Genomic DNA, 8,278 nt, shown 5'->3' with positions numbered 1-8,278 from the left:
TTCAGCCTCAGTTTCCTCATCTAAGTAGCGTCATTGAGAAGGTTAAAGTTATGTATACAAAGCCCCTGGCACCCAGTGGATAGGCAGAAGTGGTTGTTGTCCTTTGTATGAAATTACAAAGGGAGTGCCCCCCTGAGTAGGACTACAACTGGGAGCTGTGGGGCCCACAGTCTCACGGGGGAGTCAGGTGTTGGCACAAGCAGCGACAACACATATAAATACGACGGGAGTGGTACAGTGAACTGGACTTGGAACTGGAGGAGTCCTGCCTTCAAGTCCAACTCCGCCTCAGAGCCAGTGTGGGATCTGAGGGAGCTAGTCTCCCTTAAGGCCACATTTCCTCATTTGTTCAAAGGGGGTAATAATACTACCCCATCTCACAGCGCCCTTGCATAGATGAGGTTAAAATCGGATTATGAATGAAGGTTAAAATAGCATAATGAAAGAGCAGGTGCTTTGTAGAGGAAAAGTGGTATGTAAAGTGAGGCGTCGTTAACACACTACAAAACAGGAAATTATAAATGACACTAGAAAGGTACAATGTCACCAGTGATTGTTCAGAGGCAGCTCTGACTTTGAATTGAGAAGAGAGGATAAATAGCATGGAAAAGCTGGCATTTAGGTAGAATGTAGAACTAGGGCGGTGAGCCTTCCAGGTGCGGGGGATGGTAGGTGCAGGAGGCCTGGGATGGAGTTGTGGGGATTGGGCTGGAGTTCAGGTGTGTGGAGGGAAGCAGTGGAAGGAGAGCTTGGAAGAGAAGGTGGAGCGGAGTGTAATGGGCTGAAGGTGCTTCTCAGCCCACAGGCAAACCTGGGCCACTGAGCATGGTGACAAGTGGTACATATTCTCGAAGAGAAGTCTAGAGCAGAGAAGTGCCACGACCTGCATTTACTTGGGGATCTGGCAGAAGGAGGTCGAAAGAGTGTACAAACAAGAGAAAGACAGAGAGTCCCATTTTTAAAAAATGGGTTAAAGATATCAACAGGCAATTCACAAAAGAGGAAACCTAAATGGCCAAAAATACGAAAAGAGGTTCACCCTCACTGGTCATATGAGAGATGCAAATGAAAAGAGCCGTGACACACCATTTCACATCCAACAGACTGGCAAAGAGGAAGGAGTCTGTCAATGTAGGAAAGGGGGGAGGTGCGGGTGGCGAGGATGTGGCACCATCAGAACCCTCACGCACCATTGATGGAGATCTAAATAGCTACCACTGCTTTGGAGGAGAGTTTGGCCACATCTAATCAAGTTGAAAGTGCTCGTATTTACAATTCAGTGACTCCGCTTTACTCATTCCACATATAATTGTAAGAAATTAGACATTAATTTCAGCCATCCAGACACACTGTGATCTATTCATGCCATGGACTAATCCACTGCGAGTAAAAAGAAACTAACGCTATAAGCTTCAACATAAATATTTTCTAGGAAAAAACAACATCAAGTTGTAGAATAGTTAGTGTGATACAAAAAGTTGTTTTAAACATTCAAAACTATGCTCCGTGTAATTTCGGATACAGTCAGATAGGAAAGGTGTGAAAACATGCATAGAAAATCAAAGATAGCACATTTAGAAGAGTGGGTACCTCTGGGAAGGGAGCGAGGGGAATGAGATCAGAAAAGGGTACACGGGGATTTAATTATATCTATAATGCTTTATTTCTTAGAAAAAATATCTGAAGCAAATACGGCAAAGTGTCAAGATTTCACAAAGCTAGGTCCATAGTTGTTCTCTCTGATCCTTCTCCTTCTCAAGTCTAAAATTTTTTCTCTATTTTCTGGATGTTTGAAATATTTGGTAATTTTAAAGAGGGGAGAGGCAGGGATACTATGTCGAGATTATAGCAGAGGAGGTTGGGTCACGTGTGCAGGGCCATTAGAGCTCGGTGTCCCAACATGTCTGTTCTGTGACTTGCCACAGCTTGGTGAGCTAGGCACGGCAGGCAGCAGATCCATTTACAGGGGAGAGAACAGAAGCTTGGAGAGGTGGCGTGATTTCCCCAAGGTCACACACAGTGGGGAGTTAGGATGCATCCCCTTAACCTCAGCTGTGTCTCTGCATTTGCTAATCAGGGTGGACAGCCAGAGGCCAAAGAACCTGGAGAGAAGGCCTCCAGCCTTGCTGTAAGCCATCCATCCTCTTCCATCTGCTGCTTTATTCTTTCTTTCCATTAAGGACAACTTGGAAAATGTAGAAAAGCACAGGGAAGAAAATAAAAATCACTTGTGATCTTCACTGTCTTACGTTTAAAGTCAGTTTTATTGAGGCATATATATAATTTGCATACAATAACTCCACCTATTTTAAATGTGCAGTACTATCTTGAGGGGCCATGATTTTGTTTTGGAAATCTTTGTCAAGTACTAGACAAGTTAGCATATATGAACGTGCTCTACAAAGAGGAAAATGCTTTTCACAAATATGAATAATTATCATTGTAATACAGTTTTTGGAAATCATTATGATAAAGGTGCTTTCACCTTTGAAAGCAGGTGACCACCTAGGTGGGCCTGTGTTTCATTGCCTGAATTTGGGGGTCAGTTTATAATGTACTCAGCATGGAGGTGCTGAGAGCTTTCAAAGTAGAAAGCGTGATTGTTAACACCATTTAAAAATTAGAAAAACAGAAAACAGATGACAGGGTCAGACTGTGACCTATAGAAGCGCTTGTGACCTTGGTTAGCTGCCAAGCCATAAACACCTTTACCTGTGGCTTTTGTGGGGAAATGAGAGAAATCAGTGTCTGCCCTCTCTGTGAGCCCAGGAGGGAAGCAAAGAGAACATTCACTGAGATGCAGGAGATGCTGTTGAAATCTCAGACTTGCTGTGGAACCATGGGTGGGTCTTTTCTCTTCTCTGAATTGTAGTCGCCCTGTCTGTTAAAAATAAAGTGGTGCTTTGTTCCATTTTCAGCTTTCAGCAGCTGTTTAGGGAAAGTGCTGTGGGCAGGCACTGTGTTAGGAATGGCGGGCAGAAGGACAGGTGCCATAAAGATGAATAAGACACAACCTCTGGCTTCAAAAATCTTCCAGGCCAGGGCTGGCAGGTGGAGTGGGGGGATAGACACATCAACAGGTAAATCAGCAGGTCAAGTGGTCAATCAGCAGATGTTCCATAACTTGATCAAGGTCTCTGCCTCCCTGCCCAGAGATTTACTTCATGTTGCTTTTGTCAGATCTCCAGCAGTTCTCTTGAATTTTTCTACTGCCACATTTTATTTTAAAGCCCTTCTGGTTGAGTGTTCTGTGATTTGTGACATTCTCATCGATTTCAGAGGGAGTCTGTGCCTGGGTGGGAGAATGTCTAAGTGACCTTCGTGACCTCTTTCAGCTTGGAGAGGCTGTGACTCTGCCACCAGAATTCCATGGCTATTTAAAAATAAGCTTCGCTCTTTCGCTGCTCTCAGAGAAACTCTCTGTGGTCTGTTCTGTTCCCCAGTCTTTGAGCCTAAGCAGTTGCTCCGAGAGGTTTAGCTGGGACCTCTCCGATCTGTGTCTTAACGGCTGCTTCTTCCAAGATCACAGTTCAAGGTCCCATATGCCTCCTGCCACAGGAGAGAGGAAACATCTGGGCCAGAGCTGCGTGGAGGGAGCCCAGCCTGCGTGGGAGACACCCTGGGTAGGAGCCTGTAAGCTGAGAGCTCTTCGTTTCAGATGGAGTTCAGACTACTGGGGTCTGGATCCCACCTGTGAGGCTTCTATAGCCCCAGGGTATGTTTGTAGAGGCTGGGGTGTGTGTGTGTGTGTGTGTGTGTGTGTGTGTGGTTAGAAGAGAACGGGGGAGGGAATCAGGAGCAGTCAGCATTCAGGAAGGAGGCCCTGGGACTTTGTAGGATCGGTGGGAATGGCAGACAGTTTGTATGAACACCCAGACAAAATAGAGTTACTAAGGTAGCTGGACAGTAAAAGGGGAGAACCCAGAGAGTGGGGATAGACGGGCCTCTGCAGCAAGGGCTTTAGTCTGCGTGGGTCTCAGGGAGAGCAGAGAAGAGCCCCGGCTCAAACAGTGAGTAATCTATTCGCAAACCCTACACAGACAACGTGGCATTTGGCAAACTACTCTTGGCGTGACCGAGGGACCATGTCCTCTTCTGCAGCCAGGAGATGACCCAATGTCAGCTTGCGTGTTTCCCACTTCACTTGCTGGTCCATCCTGCCTGCAGTCAACCCTCCGACCATCACAGGAGGCAATACTCTGGGAGGATCCTTCTACGATGGTTCATTTTATATGACAACTTGAGTGGGCTCTAGCACCTAGTTATTTAATCAGACACTAATCTAGGTGTGGCTGTAAAGGTATTTGTAGATGTGGTTAACATCTACAGTCAGCTGATTTAAGTAAAGATTAACTTTGAGCACGTGGATGGGCCTCACCCAATCAGTTGGGGGCCTTAAGAGCGAAAACCGAGGTTTCCCGGGGAGGAAGAAATGCTGCCTCAAGACAGCAGCATTAACTCAGCCGGAGTTTCCAGCTCATCAGCCTGCCCTACAGAGTTCAGACTGGGCACTCCCACAGTCGCCTGAGCCAATTTCTTAAAACTACAGTAAATGTATCTATAAGTAAATGTATACACATATATATGTGTAAATTAAATATATATGTCCAATTGGTTCTGCTTTTCTGGAGAACTCTGACTGATGTGCCCTCCCTCACAGTCCATAATAACTGAGCAGGCTTTTCATAGCTCATCTCCTGAGCACCTAATGACGCAGAGGCTGGTCCCCTTGCTCCTTGCCCTCCTGCCCCTTTGGCAGGAGTCAGCTTCTCCACACCCAGGACCCTTAAGAGGCCTGAAGGACCAAGTGGAAGTGGAACAGAAGAGCAAGATTGGTGGTGGATTGAAACGCTGAGCGGTCTGGAACCCAGCAGTGAGGCACGGAACAGCAGATCTGCCCGGTTTCAGGACACAGGCAGCAACCAGGACAGCTGGGTCTGTCTGCCGTGGTGTTTCCTGGGCTTTGGCAAGAGAGGCTGTGCCAACATGTTCACAGCATTCAGAAATGGTTTTCCTGGTAAGAACCCCCTTGGTCTCTGCCCACAGCACCATGGGAGGTGGTGATTTCCTGCTAGCTCCGTAAACAGGATAGGACCTATGACCTTGCATCAGTCAGGATTCTTGGTTACAAGTCACCAGGACCATCTCTGGCCATCTTAAGCAAGAAGGGACTCACTGAGGGTTGGAGAACAGGCTTGGACAAAGGGCAGAGCCAAGAGAGCCGCAGGAACCCCGGTCAAGGTCAAGGGATTGCTGTAAGCACAGTGTGAGCCAGGGTCCTCTCCTTTGACCTGCAAGGGTTCCCTCACCACTCAGTCAAAAGTCAGCTCCAGGAATGCATATCTGATTGGCTGTCCAGGCAGAAGGAGGTGCCGGGGAAGAATCTGGCTTCACTACGTTTTCGTACTGATTGTGGCCATGAGAAATGGATGCTAGTTTTTCTCTTCCTCACAATGGGGAATTCCCCCCAAAACGGAAACCAGGTTTCTAAGGTGGGGTGAATACTGAACAGATTACAACTGACAGCTAAACTTATTGGAGCTATTGTCTAAGCTAAGCCAATACCAGTTAGATGATATTGCTTAAAAAGGAGCCGGGCAGAGTGGACTTAAGATCTGAAGTTGGATGACCCAAGGCCGAGTTCTACAACTTGCTAGCATCGTGACTCTGGGGCAAGTTATCTAACAGCCTTGATTTCCTTCTCTGAAAAATGGGGATAAAACAGTACATACAGCTCACAAAGTCACATGTGATAACTTTGTAAACTGTAAAGTGTTTTGAACCTAGAGGCAGTAGCGATGGAGCAATCATGCCTGAAGCATCTTCTCCTCTTGGTACCCAGCTCAAGGCCTAACCCCCAGGAAATGCCCAGTAAGTGTTTGTTGAGTGAAGGGATAAACAAGTGATCAATGAGGAGCATCACCATTCTAACTTGACCATCAGCTTTGCAGGAAAAGCCTGGCAGATGCTGTTGGATTCTGATGTAAGTTTCATGAACTGAGGCCTCACAAATGAGCCTGCATCTTTTTTTTTTTTTTTTAACAACCCTTTTGACGTTTTAATTTTAATATGTGAAAACCTGGCTACTTGTCTCTGAGAGAGTTTATGGAAAAAAAGCTTCCAGCTGGCTTTGAGGCAGCCCATAAAAATGTACTGAAAACTGACCAGTTAGAAGTTCGGAACTATTGGAGGAGAGAGATGAGTGCCACCATACACCCTGCTGAGGTCCACAGTATTTCAATAATTAGCTCTCTGGGCAAGAGGATGCATTCTTCATTCCTTCCTGGTTCCTAGTCAAAGGATGGGGTCCAGAGTCTGTGAAAGAGAGACCATAGCTTTCAAATAACAGACAAACACATCTTTAACACAGGCAGTCTCTGATTCAAACGGTTTCAAAGGGTGTGGGGGAGGGAAAGGTTTCAAGAGCTTTAACGGCAGCAGCCAATCAAAATGCCCACAACTCTCCCTCCCTGTCAGCTCTCCAAACCCTACTCCTCCCTCAGCTCAGGGCTGACCTCCTCCAGGAAGCCCTTCTTGATCATCCTAGCCCATTAGGGGTTTGTTTTCCCATGACTTCAAACCCTCCAGCGGTTCCTCCTAGCTTCAAGGTCAAGTTCAATTTCATTAGCTTGGCATGCAACGCCTTTTGTGATTTGGCCCCTTCCTGTCTCTGTGGCCTCTTCTCATCCTCCCCACCTCCCCCCTTGATCCAGCTGTGCCAGACAACCTTCAGCTCCACTCCTCCCCCTCCACGGGGGCCTCAGAGCCTTGGCCTGTACCCTGGCCTTGGCTGGGATTTCCTTCTTTATGTGGCTGCATGGTATTTATTCCCCAAACTCAGTCCAGGCCTCTCCTCTGGAGGACGGGGGTGAGGGTGAGGGTGGGGGAGTGGAGCATTTGAGTCCCCCAGGCTGGGTGAGGTGTCCCAGCTTGGTTTCCCCAGAGTACTCATGACATTCTAACAGTCTACTTACTCACTTCCTCTAGCCTCTCCCCTCTCCCAGGAGCTTTGCTTATCTGTCTCTACCTGGCCTCAGAAGGGGCTCCTTTTTCTAATGCGTGTCTGCAGTCTCATCCTCACGGACTCTGATTTCATTGGTCTGGGAGGTGTCCTGGGCATGAGGTTGGGAAGCACAGGTTGCAAAGTGCCCCAGGTGCTTCTAATGTGCTGCCAAGGTTGAGCACCACTGCAATTTATAGCACTTGACTCGGGACTTCCCCAGCAACTCAGAGGAGCTGCCCTCTAGGCCCCTGTCGGGGATCGTGGCCTTGAACTCAACAACCCGCTGTACTTGCCAAAAGTTGTGTTGATAGAAACACTATTCATCCATTTATCTGGATCAGTGGTGTCCAGTAGCTCTACAATTACCTGCAGGCCCCACCCAGCCCTCCAAGGGCCTGTTAGGAGAGATCTCCTAAATCACAATCACCTATTATAATAGAAAGATGCTGATCTGAGCCCCACCCCAAATCCAAGGAACCCACCTGGGACCCCACACTGTAAACAATTTACTGGGTGATTCTGATATACACTATATGCCACAACTCAAAATATCCTAAAAAGGGGCTGCAGGCTCCCAGTGCCTTGCAAAGCCGGGTAGGGAAGTTAAAAACAGAAAGGGCCTTCAGGGAACCATGGAGGGACTGGAAAACTACTCAACTCTGGCCAATTTTTGTCCTTGGGGCCTCATGTGGTCAAATCCATTTTTTTTTTTTTTTAATAGACCACCAAAATCTGGATTTTTACGTGAAATCTGTTTAAAGTTGACAACTAATTCAAACAATTTAAATACACTTCTCAGGCCAAACAAAGTTTACCTGAGGACTGCACTTAGCTAGTAGGCTGCCAGGTTGCTATAAATGCTTCCTATAAACACTGCCTGTGGATTAAGCTAGCGAGTGTCATGTATGCCCTGTGTTGTCACGCTCTCTCCTGCGAGCTGCTTTTCTACATTGGGACTTGGGCCAGCACAGACAAGGGTACAGGAAACAGCCCCTGAGACTTGTGCTGTATGTGTAGGAAGCATGCTGTCTGGGGACGTTGCTCCTTATGTTCCACAGTTTTCTCTTCACGCCAGCTCACTAGGAAAAGGCCTCTCTGGTCTCAGGGCCTGTAAGAGTCATGGTTCACCTCAGCAACTGCTTTGTTGGTGTCTTATGGAGGCTGAACCACATGGGATTGGGTTTCGCATGCTAGAAAGCTCAGAGGACACTCTATGGCCTGTTTCTGTAGTATGTAGGACTGTACTTTGTGTACCTGTCTCATTCCTGGCTTCTT

The sequence above is a fragment of the Rhinolophus sinicus genome, chromosome 16, assembly GCF_057876585.1.
Source record: "Rhinolophus sinicus isolate RSI-liver-muscle chromosome 16, RSI-T2T, whole genome shotgun sequence".
NCBI classification, from domain to species: domain Eukaryota; kingdom Metazoa; phylum Chordata; class Mammalia; order Chiroptera; family Rhinolophidae; genus Rhinolophus; species Rhinolophus sinicus.
This window is presented reverse-complemented; position numbering follows the sequence as displayed.